The sequence below is a fragment of the Pseudophryne corroboree genome, chromosome 2, assembly GCF_028390025.1.
Source record: "Pseudophryne corroboree isolate aPseCor3 chromosome 2, aPseCor3.hap2, whole genome shotgun sequence".
Lineage (NCBI taxonomy): Eukaryota > Metazoa > Chordata > Amphibia > Anura > Myobatrachidae > Pseudophryne > Pseudophryne corroboree.
The window spans coordinates 704774201-704790250 of record NC_086445.1 but is presented as its reverse complement, the minus strand read 5'-3'; the positions used below and the strand labels follow the sequence as shown (position 1 = coordinate 704790250).

General features: G+C 47.2%; 1 long non-coding RNA gene across 4 annotated transcripts in view; it reads left to right on the top strand.

Annotated features, from left to right (window-relative positions):
- LOC135045718 (uncharacterized) overlaps window positions 1-16050 on the top strand; it is a 445823-nt gene that overhangs the window by 249156 nt on the left and 180617 nt on the right. For 3 of the 4 annotated variants that reach the window (XR_010238138.1, XR_010238150.1, XR_010238144.1), the window contains exons 6-7: window positions 13723-13876; window positions 15421-15502. This is a non-coding gene — a long non-coding RNA (uncharacterized LOC135045718). The remainder of the gene's footprint in view (window positions 1-13722; window positions 13877-15420; window positions 15503-16050) is intronic. The other variant, XR_010238156.1, reaches the window with a different exon arrangement.

Genomic DNA, 16050 nt, shown 5'->3' with positions numbered 1-16050 from the left:
AAGTGCAGCATCTGCTGAGGGGCTGAAATTCAGTGAATTAGGTGTCAAAATTAAATTATACCCCCCCCCCCCCCATCCAACCAAAGATAGTGGCGCCCCTGCCGTCAATGTGTATTACAAAAATAATACACATTGAGTACCCCTGTTAGCCTTTTTAACGCCCGCTAAAGTACTGTGCTAACGGGCGTTAACACTGGTAAATGAGCGTAAATGTACAGAATCTGTGAAAAGTTTACCGATTTGTGTGCTAATACGGTTATAGCACTCGTTAGTATATAAGTGCAATGCATATCATATTATGTTGTAAAAACTGAGTAATCAATAGTATAGTTCGATCTCCTATCTGCAATTAATGCAATCACTAGATATCCTGGTAGTTTATGTAGTTTAGAGATTTGTGAATTTGCAGAATTTGTTTTCATTAAAACCACAGTTCTGTAATGATCTGTAATTCAGTTTATCTCCATTTAGGTGTCTTCCTCAAGTTTTTTTTTGGTTAGTATATGTACTGTATTTGTTTGCAAAAAAATAGCTTACAAGAAGGTGACATTGGCCACAACACTAATGTCACTGGGTAAAATGTTCCCTGACCTAAAGATGAGTGTTTTTGGTGTCACTCCCTTCCTCATTTATCATATTTGTCAATTGATTTTTTTTAATCTATCTGTAACAATTGTAACTGTCCTATGGACCTTACTAAACCTAGAAACTCCATTTATCTACGGTTTGTTAAAAATATCTTCAATGGATTAAGACATTTCAATCTTCAATAGTTCATACTGCCCCATTGCATACCTCCCAACTTTTGATTTTCATAAAGAGGGACACACGCGCGGCGAAGGCGCGCGCGCGCTCCCAAAAAAGGGGCACGGCCTAAGAAAAGGGGGTGTGGCTTTGCGGAGGACCCACAATCGTGAGCCACGTCCCCGTTTTCTTCACTGAGGGGGCATGCCCAGCGCTCTGTGAGCCGCTGGCATGCCCCCTCTCCCTCCAGTGAATAGACGCTGTGCGCATGCGCACAGCGTCTATTCACCGCTGCTCTGCTAAGCAGGGCAGCGCGTGCAGGAGCCTCCCAACTGCCCCCCCCCTCCACCGCGGGACACTGCGGCCCGCGGGTGGGACAGCGGGACAGTCCCCAAAAAACGGGACTGTCCCGCGAAAATCGGGACAATTGGGAGGTATGCCATTGGGAAGCATTATCCTATGATTCCTTATGAAATACAGGAACCCTGAACTTCCATCTCACATTTCCCTGTGTTTGTGAGCTATCTCAGCTAATGTTTGTCCCCTTTAGGCTCTTACATCTTTATTGCTCCAGAGCAGTTTGGTGACTTTTACACTTTATCCTGTAGAAGAATCACAAAAATTAAAACCGAGGTTTTAATAGGAAGCGCTGTCCAGTCACATCAAATTAAACATATATATATATTTATTATTTAAAAAAGAAGCATATATGGCCATATATTACACATAAATAACCAAAAAATATAATATAATCAACTGTATAATAATCAATATTAAAAATAGCATAAAAAGTCCGATTTGTTAATCAGTTAGTAAGGGCATGCAATCTTGATATAGTCATCCATTAGTTTTTATCATGTTAGTCCATTAGTAATTGGATCCAATCTATTCAATTGTTAGTTTTGCAGAAAATCACTGGTAAGTTTAACTCCTACCTCCCGTGTATAGCAATTTTCGGGGGCTGTTGCAAATTAGAGACCAATGTTCAAATTATTGAAAAATGGATCCAATAGGACTTACAAGCCGGGGGAGCGCTCCCTCTCTCTCTTTCCAGCAGTGTGGGTACGCAAGTAGTACACTTGTTTCCAGCATGAGATACGGCTTCTAGGAGCGGCAGTTCACAGCTCACACAAAGATTGCAGCCCGATCACGTGACGTGTTTCTCCGCCTCTCCACTTCCGGGTACTCGGCGGCTTCCTCAGACGTGTATACACTCCCTTGAGTACAGATTTGACTTTAGGAAAAATAATAGTCACACGGTGCTAGGTCTGGCGAGTATGGAGGGCGTTCTAGCACTGCAACCTGCTTCTCGACCAAAGAACTGCTTCACAGAGAGAGCTGTGTGGGCTGGTACATAATCCTGATGGAGGATGAAACCATGTTTCCACACATCTGGCCTCTTTCTTCTGATTCTTTCCCGCATAGTTTCTAGAAATTTTTTATAGTAATGTTGATTCGTTGTTGTGGCTCCAGGTACCCAGTCTTCCAAAATAATACCCTTGATATCAATGCAATTAACAAGGCTTTGAATTTGCATTTGCTTAGACGTGCTTTTTTAATTTATGATGATTATGGCGTTTTTCAGTGCTTTTTTTTTCAGGACTGTACTGGAAGCAGGGCCGGATTAACAATGGGGCGGATGGAGCTGCAGCTCCAGGCCCCCCAATGAAAATAGGCCCAGAGAGATCTGTTGGAGGCTGGCAGCGAGTACAGGAAAAAAATATATTTTCCTGTACAACCAGCGCCAGAAGCCATCCGAGGTCCGGCACCCCTTCCAACCCCTCCAGTCCTCCTTTATACACCCTCCTGGAATCACATACACTAGTGCTGGAAGAGCCGCTCAGTGCACATTTCTGCACTGACTTCTGCTGCCTACGCATAACACCCCCTTCATTATCAGTATTGCTGCATGGAGAGGGAGGGCTGACTCGAGAGGGCGCTGTAAGCGCCGCCAACCCACACTCCTCTTGCCGCTTACCTGCCTGGGCTCCCAGTTAAGTGGCTCTAGGAACGGGAGGAGGAGGCGGCGGCTCAAAGAACAGGAGGTGGGAGCAGGCACACCGGCAGAACAGCATGGTCACACGCTCTGTGCATAGTTGTAGAGCCAGCATTCTGCGCACACGCTGTTTGTGCTGGATCACGTTCATCCATCACTGCCGGTGTCCACCAGCAGCACCTGCTCCCAGCCGCATCCCTATCGCACCCACCTCACTAGGGCACTGACTGTGTGCTGGATACAGTAGTTCAGCAGCAGTGCAACCCCCAGCTCCTCTCTTCTCTGCATGCTAGGGAAAGGTACGCTGGGTAGATACACACTGAGGTAGTGAAGTGCAGAGGTATGAGGTAGTGAGGTGCAGGGGTATGAGGAGGGAGTGAGGTGCAGGGGTATGAGGTAGTAAGGTGCAGGGGTATGATGTAGTGAGGTGCAGGGGTGTGAGGTGCAGGGTTATGAGGTAGTGAGGTGCAGAGGTATGAGGAGGGAGTGAAGTGCAGGGGTATGAGGAGGGAGTGAGGTGCAGAGGTATGAGGTAGTGTGGTGCAGGGGTATGAGGAGGGAGTGAAGTGCAGGGGTATGAGGGAGTGAGGTTCAGAGGTATGAGGTAGTGAGGTGCAGGTTTATGAGGTAGTGAGGTGCAGGGTTATGAGGTAGTGAGGTGCAGCGGTATGAGGAGTGAGTGAGATGCAGGGGTATGAGGAGTGAGTGAGGTGCAGAGGTATGAGGTAGTGAGGTGCAGAGGTATGAGGTAGTGAGGTGCAGGGGTATGAGGTAGTGAGGTGCAGGGGTATGAGGAGGCAGTGAGGGTCAGGGGTATGAGAATGAAGGAAGGAGTGAGGTGCAGGGGTGAGAAGGAGGAAGGGAGTGAGATGCACTGCAGAGGTGAGAGAGGGAAGGAGGGAATGAGGTATAGGGGCCAGAGAAGGAAGGAGTGAGATACAGTGGCAAAAAATGGAAGGAGGGAGTGAGGTACAGGGCCAAGAGAGATGGTAGGAGATAGTGAGGTGCAGGGGTGAGAGATGGAAGGAGGGAGTGAAAAGTGCACAACGAAAGAAGGATATCGGATATGAGAGGCATAGGGGGAAAGCAAGAGTAGCAGGGGCATACTTGCCATTCTGCGGGAGGCTCCCGTTTTACCAGCCAGTCTCACGCTGCCCCGCAAACACCACTCAATCCCCCGGAATCCCCCAGATCCGGCTCAAATGCAAACCGCACATGCGCGAATACGGAAGAATTGGGGGCGGAGCTTGGCGGCCGGCCACGGGCAGCTTTGCAGTCAGAAGCAAGAGCGGTGATCCACAGTGCAGACATGGAAACCACAGCTTCACTCTCCCGCAGAAGCAGCAGCGGGACCCTCCCTATTCAGGACTATTTCAATTTCCACCTATGCCCTGGAGACTACTAAAGTGCAGTGGGGCATAGTGAAATACCACTCTACACATTCTGCTTTATATGTTATATGTTTGTATTTGTGGTGGTTTTTGTTTACCGGTAATAGGCAGTCACCCCTTTATAATCTATTTATTGTCTTTTAGATAATTAAACAATTCTGTTTTACCATTCAAACTAAATAAAAGATTGAATGAACTGGATTTTTAGTCTTTGGTTTCTTTAAATATCCAATAAAGGGTTGAGGTAAGTGACAAAATTGTTGTTAGCTTTTCCCCTTATATACTGTATTGTGCGCTGGGGAAGTTTTTGGTTTTTCAGCGGGACCCTCCTCTCATCTCTCCCCCCGCATTGGGAGCCACGGCCCCTGAAGGCAGACTAGGGGGTTGAATGGAGAAGAAAGGCTGCATTATCACGGCCAGTGATGGGAGATGGGCCAGCGTTGAGCCTCTCTGGAAGATTGAGAGTCCAGAGGCTGCTGACTGCTCGGAGAGGCTGGAGGCAGAGTAGGAGGAGTGCCCGGTCCCCGACCCCAGGTGTGTGTGCTGCAACATTTTGTGTTCAGTTATGTGTGTGACAAAACATAGCTTTAAAAAGATGCTGTATTTCTATTGGTTTATGCTTTTCATGAAATTAATAGCATATGTAGGTTTCTATTGACACAGCAACTAGCTACTTGGTAAACAGTCATATATGGCACATTTTGATAGTCTGACTTGATCTGACTATTAGGTCACCAGGTCAAATGACCCCAAAATGTGTGCTATTTTTATTAATTGGTGTTTAATCGGGATAGTATCAGTATCCTGGTGCTTGGGATGCCAGCAGTCAGAATACCTACAGCAGCATCCTGACGCCTAAATGGTGAGTATAGTACATAATCCCTAATCCTACCCTCCCTCCCCGCAGCCTGACCCTAACCTCCCCCAACCCCTGCAGCCTAACCCTAAACTTCCCTGGTGGTGCCTAACCTTACACTCCCTCCCCACAGCCTAAACTTAACCTTCCCTCCCCTGCAGCTGAACCCTAACCTTCCCTATCTCACAGCCTAAACCCCGCCAGAGGAACTGTATTTAAGAATGATTCTCTGGATATTGTTATCAGGGAAAGTTCACAGAAAAAAATGCCTTATTTATTTAAAATCCAGATTTTTTTCAATTCTATTCTCACAATTTTTTTTATTAATATAGGGTCTGCTTCTAAATTGTACGGTATTGCACAGCCACAGGGAAGCGTCTGTGCAGCTACAGTACTATGCTATTGCAGATGCTGCAGCAGGCGTCTCTAGGAAGCAGATGCTTCCTGACAGTTTAGCAGATCCGAAAACAGCGTGCTAAGGATCACCAACACGACCACCAGTTGCGATGTTAGCGATGGAGGCAGCAGTAGCAGCAGCTAGTCTGAGTAAGCTGAAGTGAGCGATATTGCAGGACTCGCACATGTGCAGACCCACAACAATTGGGAGTTGTACGCCGGGTTTGCATACAACTCTGAATTTATTCCATACTCCCTTGTATCAGTAGGTGGCTACTCTCTCCCAGTATACCAGATAGATGGTGAATACAGTTAGTAGATCTATAGAAAGTGGTAGTCTAAAAAGCAATGCACATTGGTGGTCATTCCGAGTTGTTCGCTCGGTAATTTTTTTCGCATCGCAGCGATTTTCCGCTTAGTGCGCATGCGCAATGTTCGCACTGCGACTGCGCCAAGTAAATTTGCTATGCAGTTAGGAATTTTACTCACGGCATTACAAGGTTTTTTCTTCGTTCTGGTGATCGTAATGTGATTGACAGGAAGTGGGTGTTTCTAGGCGGAAACTGGCCGTTTTATGGGAGTGTTTGAAAAAACGCTACCGTTTCTGGGAAAAACGCGGGAGTGGCTGGAGAAACGGAGGAGTGTCTGGGCGAACGCTGGGTGTGTTTGTGACGTCAAACCAGGAACGACAAGCACTGAACTGATCGCACTGGAAGAGTAAGTCTCGAGCTACTCAGAAACTGCACAGAGAAGTCTTTTCGCAATATTGCGATTCTTTCGTTCTCAATTTTGATAAGCTAAGATTCACTCCCAGTAGGCGGCGTCTTAGCGTGTGCAATGCTGCTAAAAGCAGCTTGCGAGCGAACATCTCGGAATGAGGGCCATTGTGCTCTGGCTGGCAGAGACCCAACAAGGCTGGAAAGGCTTTTGGCATCTATAGATGGTGTAAGCAATACAGTTACCAACAGCAGTAACACATGATGCAGGCCACACCCTCTGTATAGACTACTCAAACCCACAGAATTGGTAACACACCCTGCAGCGGCATACAATAGGCCCTTCATAAATTTCAGCTCCAGGCCCATGTGTACCTTAATCTGGCACTGACTGGAAGATCCATGTTTCATCACAGGTAATAACTGTATCTAAAAAATGTGAATCTGCTGGTATTTGTTCCAAAATGTCTGTACAAATTAGCTTTCGATTTTCTTCCTGCTCGCCATTGAGAAGCCTTGGACCCATCTTAGCACAAACTTTTGTCATGTTAAGATCTTGATACAAAATTTGGGTAACAGTTTTTTGTCTGGTCATTAAGAACTATTTTTTAATCCCCCCCCCCCCCCATATTTTTATCTATATTATATGTGCAAGGCATTCCAGGATGTTCATCATCTTCGGCATCCTTACGACGGCTGGTCTTCAGTATGCCGGCTGTTGGGATACCGGCGCACAGTATACCAGCGCCGGAATCCCGACAGCCGGCATACCAACACTTCTTCTCCCTCGTGGGGGTCCACGACCCCCCTGGAGGGAGAATAAAATAGCGTGGCGCGCAAGGGGCTCATTTGCGCTCGCCACACTGTCGGTATGCCGGCGGTCGGGCTCCCAGCGCCGGTATGCTGGTCGCCGGGAGCCTGACCGCCGGCATACCATACTACACCCCTTACGACAGTCACTAAAAGTTTTGTGCCACTAAAACACGTGCATATGACATACAAAGTGCCCCGTAAGCCTTGGTTATCATATGGAAAGATTTGGTGGGTGTCTTGATCAGTTTAACTAAAACTTACTTTAAAAGTTATCACATTGCTCTACTTTTAAAGTAAGCATTTTTTCTTCTATAAAAGCTGTGTTACAGTAAATTATCTGCAAGAGGGTGAAACTTGCAAAACTGTTTCTCTGACGTCCTAGTGGATGCTGGGAACTCCGTAAGGACCATGGGGAACAGCGGCTCCGCAGGAGACTGGGCACAATTAAAGAAAGCTTTAGGTCACCTGGTGTGCACTGGCTCCTCCCACCATGACCCTCCTCCAAGCCTCAGTTAGATTTTGTGCCCGGCCGAGGTTGGATGCACACTAGGGGCTCTCCTGAGCTTCTAGAAAGAAAGTATATATTTAGGTTTTTTATTTTACAGTTAGACCTGCTGGCAACAGGCTCACTGCAGCGAGGGACTAAGGGGAGAAGAAGCGAACCTACCTGCTTGCAGCTAGCTTGGGCTTCTTAGGCTACTGGACACCATTAGCTCCAGAGGGACCGACCGCATGGAACTGGCCTTGGTGTTCGGTCCCGGAGTCGCGCCGCCGTCCCCCTTACAGAGCCAGAAGCAAGAAGAGGTCCGGAAAATCGGCGGCAGAAGACATCAGTCTTCACCAAGGTAGCGCACAGCACTGCAGCTGTGCGCCATTGCTCCTCATACACACTTCACACTCCGGTCACTGAGGGTGCAGGGCGCTAGGGGGGGGGGCGCCCTGAGCAGCAATAAAAAGACCTTGGCTGGCAAAAATACCACAATATATAGCCCCAGAGGCTATATATGTGATAATTACCCCTGCCAGAATCCAGAAAAAAGCGGGAGAATAGTTCGCGAAAAAGGGGCGGAGCTATCCCCCTCAGCACACTGGCGCCACATTCTCCCTCACAGCTCCGCTGGAAGGAAGCTCCCTGGCTCTCCCCTGCAGTCTACACTACAGAAAAGGGTAAAAAAGAGAGGGGGGGCACTAAATTTGGGCGCAGTATATATAACAGCAGCTATAGGGGACATAATTCAGTTAGTCCCTGCATTATATAGCGCTCTGGTGTGTGCTGGCATACTCACTCTGTCTCCCCAAAGGGCTTTTGTGGGTCCTGTCCTCTGTTAGAGCATTCCCTGTGTGTGTGCGGTGTGTCGGTACGGCTGTGTCGACATGTTTGATGAGGATAATGAGGTGGAGGCGGAGCAGTTGCATATAGAAGGGATGTCACCCCCTGCGGGGCAGACACCTGAGTGGATGGACTTATGGAAGGAATTGCGTGCACGCGTCGACTCCTTACACAAAAAATTTGACGACATGCCAAATGCGGGACAGCCGGCTTCTCAGCTCGTGCCTGTCCAGGCGTCTCAAAGGCCATCGGGGGCTCTAAAACGCCCGCTACCTCAGATGGCAGACGCGGATGTCGACACGGATACTGACACCAGTGTCGATGACGATGAGTCTAGTCTAATGTCCACTAAGGCCATTTGTTGCATGATTGAAGCAATGAAAGAGATGTTACACATTTCTGATATAAACCCAGGTACCACTAAAAAGGGTATTATGTTTGGGGAGAAAAAACTACCCGTAGTCTTTCCCCCATCAGAAGAATTAAATGAAGTGTGTGAAGAAGCGTGGGCTTTCCCTGATAAAAGATTGGTAATCTCTAAGAAGTTACTTATGGCGTTCCCTTTCCCGCCAGAGGATAGGTCACGTTGGGAAACACCACCTAGGGTGGATAAAGCGCTCACACGTTTGTCTAAAAAGGTGGCACTACCGTCTCCGGATATGGCCGCCCTCAAGGAGCCTGCTGATAGAAAGCAGGAGGCTATCCAGAAGTCTGTATATACACACTCAGGCATTATACTTAGACCTGCTATTGCGTCAGCGTGGATGTGCAGTGCTGCCGCTGCGTGGTCAGATTCCCTGTCAGAAAATATTGACACCCTAGACAGGGACACTATTCTGCTAACCATAGAGCATATTAAAGACTCAGTCTTATACATGAGAGATGCACAGAGGGAGATCTGCCGGCTGGCATCTAAAATAAGTGCACTGTCCATTTCTGCTAGGAGAGGCTTATGGACTCGCCAGTGGACAGGGGATGCAGATTCAAAAAGGCACATGGAAGTTTTGCCTTATAAGGGTGAGGAGTTATTCGGGGATGGTCTCTCGGACCTAGTTTCCACAGCAACTGCTGGGAAGTCAGCATTTTTACCCCATGTTCCCTCACAGCCTAAAAAGGCGCCGTTTTATCAAGTACAGTCCTTTCGGACTCAGAAAAACAGGCGTGGAAAAGGCGGGTCCTTTCTGTCCAGAGGCAGAGGTAGGGGAAAAAGGCTGCAACAAACAGCAGGTTCCCAGGAGCAAAAGTCCTCCCCCGCTTCTTTCAAGTCCGCCGCATGACGGTGGGGCTTCACAGACGGAGCCAGGTACGGTGGGGGGCCGCCTCAAAAATTTCAGCGATCAGTGGGCTCGCTCACAGGTGGATCCCTGGATCCTGCAAATAGTATCTCAAGGGTACAAACTGGAATTCGAGGCGTCTCCACCCCACCGGTTCCTAAAATCTGCCTTACCGACAACTCCCTCAGGCAGGGAGGCTGTGCTAGAGGCAATTCACAAGCTGTATTCCCAGCAGGTGATAGTCAAGGTGCCCCTACTTCAACAAGGACGGGGTTACTATTCCACACTGTTTGTGGTACAGAAACCGGACGGTTTGGTGAGACCCATTTTAAATTTGAAATCCTTGAACACATACATAAAAAAATTCAAGTTCAAGATGGAATCGCTCAGGGCGGTTATTGCAAGCCTGGACGAGGGGGATTACATGGTATCCCTGGACATCAAGGATGCTTACTTGCATGTCCCCATTTACTATCCTCACCAGGAGTACCTCAGATTTGTGGTACAGGATTGCCATTACCAATTCCAGACGCTGCCGTTCGGACTCTCCACGGCACCGAGGGTGTTTACCAAAGTAATGGCGGAAATGATGATACTCCTTCGAAGAAAGGGAGTTTTAATTATCCCGTACTTGGACGATCTCCTAATAAAGGCGAGGTCCAAGGAGCAGTTGTTGGTGGGAGTAGCACTATCTCAGGAGGTGCTACACCAGCACGGTTGGATTCTGAATATTCCAAAATCACAGCTGGTTCCGACGACACGTCTACTGTTCCTGGGTATGATCCTGGACACAGTCCAGAAAAAAGTGTTTCTCCCGGAGGAGAAAGCCAAGGAGCTGTCATCTCTAGTCAGAGACCTCCTGAAACCGAAACAGGTATCGGTGCATCACTGCACGCGGGTCCTGGGAAAGATGGTGGCTTCTTACGAAGCAATTCCATTCGGCAGGTTCCATGCCAGAATCTTTCAGTGGGACCTGTTGGACCAGTGGTCCGGATCGCATCTTCAGATGCATCGTCTGATAACCCTGTCTCCAAGAACCAGGGTGTCTCTGCTGTGGTGGCTGCAGAGGGCCCATCTTCTAGAGGGCCGCAGATTCGGCATACAGGACTGGGTCCTGGTGACCACGGATGCCAGCCTTCGGGGCTGGGGGGCAGTCACAGAGGGAAGAAACTTCCAAGGACTATGGTCGAGTCAGGAGACTTCCCTACACATAAATATTCTGGAACTAAGGGCCATTTACAACGCCCTAAGTCAGGCAAGGCCTCTGCTTCAAAACCAGCCGGTACTGATCCAGTCAGACAACATCACGGCAGTCGCCCATGTAAATCGACAGGGCGGCACGAGAAGCAGGATGGCAATGGCAGAAGCCACAAGGATTCTCCGATGGGCGGAAAATCACGTACTAGCACTGTCAGCAGTGTTCATTCCGGGAGTGGACAACTGGGAAGCAGACTTTCTCAGCAGGCACGACCTCCACCCGGGAGAGTGGGGACTTCATCCAGAAGTCTTCACGCTGATTGTAAATCGATGGGAACGTCCACAAGTGGACATGATGGCGTCCCGCCTAAACAAAAAACTAGAGAGATATTGCGCCAGGTCAAGGGACCCTCAGGCGATAGCTGTGGACGCTCTGGTGACACCGTGGGTGTACCAGTCAGTTTATGTGTTCCCTCCTCTGCCTCTCATACCAAGGGTACTGAGAATAATAAGAAAACGAGGAGTAAGAACAATATTCGTGGTTCCGGACTGGCCAAGGCGAGCGTGGTACCCGGAACTTCAAGAGATGATCTCAGAGGACCCATGGCCTCTGCCGCTCAGACAGGACCTGCTGCAGCAGGGGCCCTGTCTGTTCCAAGACTTACCGCGGCTGCGTTTGACGGCATGGCGGTTGAACGCCGGATCCTGAAGGAAAAGGGCATTCCGGAGGAAGTCATTCCTACGCTGATTAAAGCCAGGAAAGATGTAACTGCAAAGCATTATCACCGCATATGGCAGAAATATGTTGCTTGGTGTGAGGCCGAAAAGGCCCCAACAGAGGAATTTCAACTAGGTCGATTTCTGCATTTCCTACAAACAGGAGTGACTATGGGCCTGAAATTAGGCTCCATTAAGGTACAGATCTCGGCTCTGTCGATTTTCTTCCAGAGAGAACTGGCTTCATTGCCTGAAGTTCAGACGTTTGTGAAGGGAGTGCTGCATATTCAGCCCCCGTTTGTGCCTCCAGTGGCACCTTGGGATCTCAACGTGGTGTTGAGTTTCTTAAAATCACATTGGTTTGAGCCACTTAAGACCGTGGATCTAAAATATCTCACGTGGAAAGTGGTCATGTTATTGGCCTTGGCTTCGGCCAGGCGTGTGTCAGAATTGGCGGCTTTGTCATGTAAAAGCCCTTATCTGATTTTCCATATGGATAGGGCAGAATTGAGGACTCGTCCCCAGTTTCTTCCTAAGGTGGTATCAGCTTTTCACTTGAACCAACCTATCGTGGTGCCTGCGGCTACTAGGGACTTGGAGGACTCCAAGTTACTGGACGTAGTCAGGGCCTTGAAAATTTATGTTTCCAGGACGGCTGGAGTCAGGAAAATTGACTCGCTATTTATCCTGTATGCACCCAACAAGCTGGGTGCTCCTGCTTCTAAGCAGACTATTGCTCGCTGGATTTGTAGCACAATTCAGCAGGCGCATTCTGCGGCTGGACTGCCGCATCCTAAATCAGTAAAAGCCCATTCCACAAGGAAGGTGGGCTCATCTTGGGCGGCTGCCCGAGGGGTCTCGGCTTTACAACTTTGCCGAGCTGCTACTTGGTCAGGGGCAAACACGTTTGCAAAATTCTACAAATTTAATACCCTGGCTGAGGAGGACCTGGAGTTCTCTCATTCGGTGCTGCAGAGTCATCCGCACTCTCCCGCCCGTTTGGGAGCTTTGGTATAATCCCCATGGTCCTTACGGAGTTCCCAGCATCCACTAAGACGTCAGAGAAAATAAGATTTTACTCACCGGTAAATCTATTTCTCGTAGTCCGTAGTGGATGCTGGGCGCCCGTACCAAGTGCGGATTGTCTGCAATACTTGTACATAGTTACTGTTAACTAAAGGGTTATTGTTGAGCCATCTGTTGAGAGGCTCAGTTGTTTTCATACTGTTAAACTGGGTATTGTATCACGAGTTGTACAGTGTGATTGGTGTGGCTGGTAAGAGTCTTACCCGGGATTCAAAATCCTTCCTTATTATGTCAGCTCGTCCGGGCACAGTGTCCTAACTGAGGCTTGGAGGAGGGTCATGGTGGGAGGAGCCAGTGCACACCAGGTGACCTAAAGCTTTCTTTAATTGTGCCCAGTCTCCTGCGGAGCCGCTGTTCCCCATGGTCCTTACGGAGTTCCCAGCATCCACTACGGACTACGAGAAATAGATTTACCGGTGAGTAAAATCTAATTTTTGGGATTGTCCAAGGTCATTGTTCCCCCACTCCCTTTAACTCCCATGGTATGGTTTATTTTTTACAAGTACAGTCTCGTTATTTGATAACTACACTTTTTAAAAAAATGTGTTGCTTTTTTTAAAATCGTTTTTATTGAACCAAAAAAAGCGTTTACATGATACTTTTTGACAAGAAAAGACGGGTTCGGTATGGAATGCCGGCGGTCAGAATACCGACCACGGCATCCAGACGAGCAGAATCCCAAAAAGGAAACGTAAGTATACTTAATTTCTCCACATGGCCCTCTAACCCCCCCACCCCGTGGCTAAACCTAACCCCCCCGGGTCGCAGCCAAACCCCATCCCTGCCCCCGCAGCAGAAACTTAATTTCCCCTGGTGGCCGGGATCCTGGCGCCGGGCAGGTAACTCTATTAGAGATGCCAGTGTTGGCATTCCGATTAGTGGTAGGATCCCGGCATTGGTATTTAGACTGATGGGATCCCGACCGCCAGGATCTTGACCAGATCCCTAAAAGACAGGCAAATAGTTCAAATTAAAGTGCCTTAGATAATAAAGATGCTCTTTACAAGACCAAAACCAAATGGTTCCCTACAGAACAGATACCAAAATGTGACCAATATTACACACAAGGAACATAAATTAGGGGGCCATTGTCAGGTAGTGTAAGTGAATATCATGTAGTATATTGTAAAGCATGAAAAATCTTATACTGACCCAATGCCATGTCTCCAAACATACTGACAAACTGATTGTCTACATTGCTCTCAGCTGGAAAGAAACCCCCCTCATGCCAGTGGTGATGAATCGGTTGTGGATCGTGTCCTGAATGGACTATGGGGAACAACACCATCAACAAGTTTCACCCAGTTTGGGCTCTACATTTGTATACCAAAGGGTATACGTGCCTGTATCCTGCTGATCGGTATGGACTCTCCTTTACCTTGTTCTTGCCTCGCCTTAACTTGCTCCTCCTCCCCATCCCCTTTCCTAGCCCCCCACTTCCTTGCTGCACTCCACCCCCATCTACTCTTAATACTTCCCTGATCGTCTTCATGTTTAATCCCTCCCCTGTCACCATTAATTCCCTAACAAGCTTCTTGTTACTCCTGGTTTTATCGTAGCTACTTTTCTTGATCAGTGATTGCTGTATTTTATCATAATTGTTAATACACATGCTTTCCCATACCCTTCTGTATATTGTGATACGCTTTGCTGTTTTTGAGAATAAAGATAGTTTAACAACAACAACAAAAAATGATGCTGGAAAGAAAGTGTTAGAATAGAGTTATAACTCTACCAGACCTCAAAGAAAGCTTCCACTTCATTCTCATTGTGAACTTGTGGGAAAATGTGAAAAAGCTTGGAGTGGTGTAACTGGATAGCAGGAGTAGACAATCCAATTCTGAAGGATTGTTTCTTTGCCTGCAATACTAAGTGCCACCAGTAGCTTCCTATATCCCCTGAAAACCATCTGACCCTTGGTAAGTATTCCTATAAAAGCCCATTCTGGTTTTAAGGGCATAAATGTAATCAAATTGTCCTTGGCATGAAGCTTGACCACACACCAAAAGTCCAGAATCGCTAGGCACTCCTACAAGCAGTGAAACAAGTCGGTTATAGGTGCAGAACAGTTGGGGCATGCAGGCGAAGAATCTACGATGGGTAGAAATATAAAAATAGTGAAACATATTAAGGAGTAGTTCCACAAATGTGGTAGAGTTCAGGGCTTTTTCAGTTGTTGTTAAAAGCTTTCAGAATAGTAGAGGCTGACAAAGGTGGGAAGTGGGGACACCATTTCATCATACCTGATTGAATGGACACATGATCTGTTTGTTCTTTTAGGAAGATATAGCAAGTAGAAATTACTATAGTAGGCGAGAGAGGAGTCAACAACAGCCTATCTGGGGGGTTGGTCCAATCAGTAGATGAAAGTACTCACCGAACTTGTATAGTGTTGGGCTTGCAAGAAGTCCAAAGGATAGGTTCTACATGTATTCAGTAAAGGCTCCTGCATATGTCTGCTTTCCTTTGTCTGATGGAGGAAAAAAACACCTAATATCCAAAAATAAAAGGTTGAGAAGCATGCTTTTAATGGTTTTTTATTTTATTTTTCTCTTCCCTCCAACATTTTTTCTGGACAAATTGGTACTACGAATTACACAAACCCCAGATTGTCCAATCTCATCTATTTTCTGACAATCAGGTCAATTGCAGTCTGTTGATACACATAAATGCATGAACATGACTAAGGAGCAGATATACTAAGCAGTGATAAAAGTGGAGAAGTGAGCCAGTGAAGAAGTTGCCCATAGCAACCAAGAGGCTAACTTCTCCACTTTTATCACTGCTTAGTACATCTCGCCCTTAAAGTATACAAGATAAACTGCATTAATATATACAATTCACTTTTTATTAAAAAAAAAACTAACTATAAAATAATTAAATAAAAATATACTTACTTTTCAGAGATGTACCAGGATGATCTGCGTTCAACCTCAAGCACTAAATGCCTACTTCAGAGATGGAAGCAATGCTGATATTTACGCAGGTAAGCAATTATCGGCGACTGTGTATGCATCGTGGTCGCACTACACACGTCCAAGGTACATTTTTCAAATTTGCTCCCAGTGTGGATTTTATAGTAAAGTGATTGACAGTCAGGGATCCTTTGGGGGCAGTTACAGGGAGTGGCATCAAAACTGCAGTCATGTCATGTCCTACATCTGCGATCTCGTACACAGAAACACATGGTACCAGCGTCTCCGCTCCTGCAGCCAATTTGCGTGACCATGATGTTACTCAGATGGTCAATTTTAGAGGAACTGTGAGTACTAATGTGTGTTTGTATGCAGATGCTTATATTTGCGAGGCCACCAGGTGGGCATCCCAATGCATTTCCAAGTGGCTACAGCATTACCATATTTTCGCACATTTGTTGAATACTGGGGTTGAGTTGCTAATACGTTACCCTACATGTGACTGTGTGCAGTAAAATCACAAGGGTTAATAAATATATCCCATACTGAGGGGTATATTTACTAAAGTGTGGGTTTACAAAAGTGGAGATGTTGCCCTTAGCAACCAGTCACATTCTAC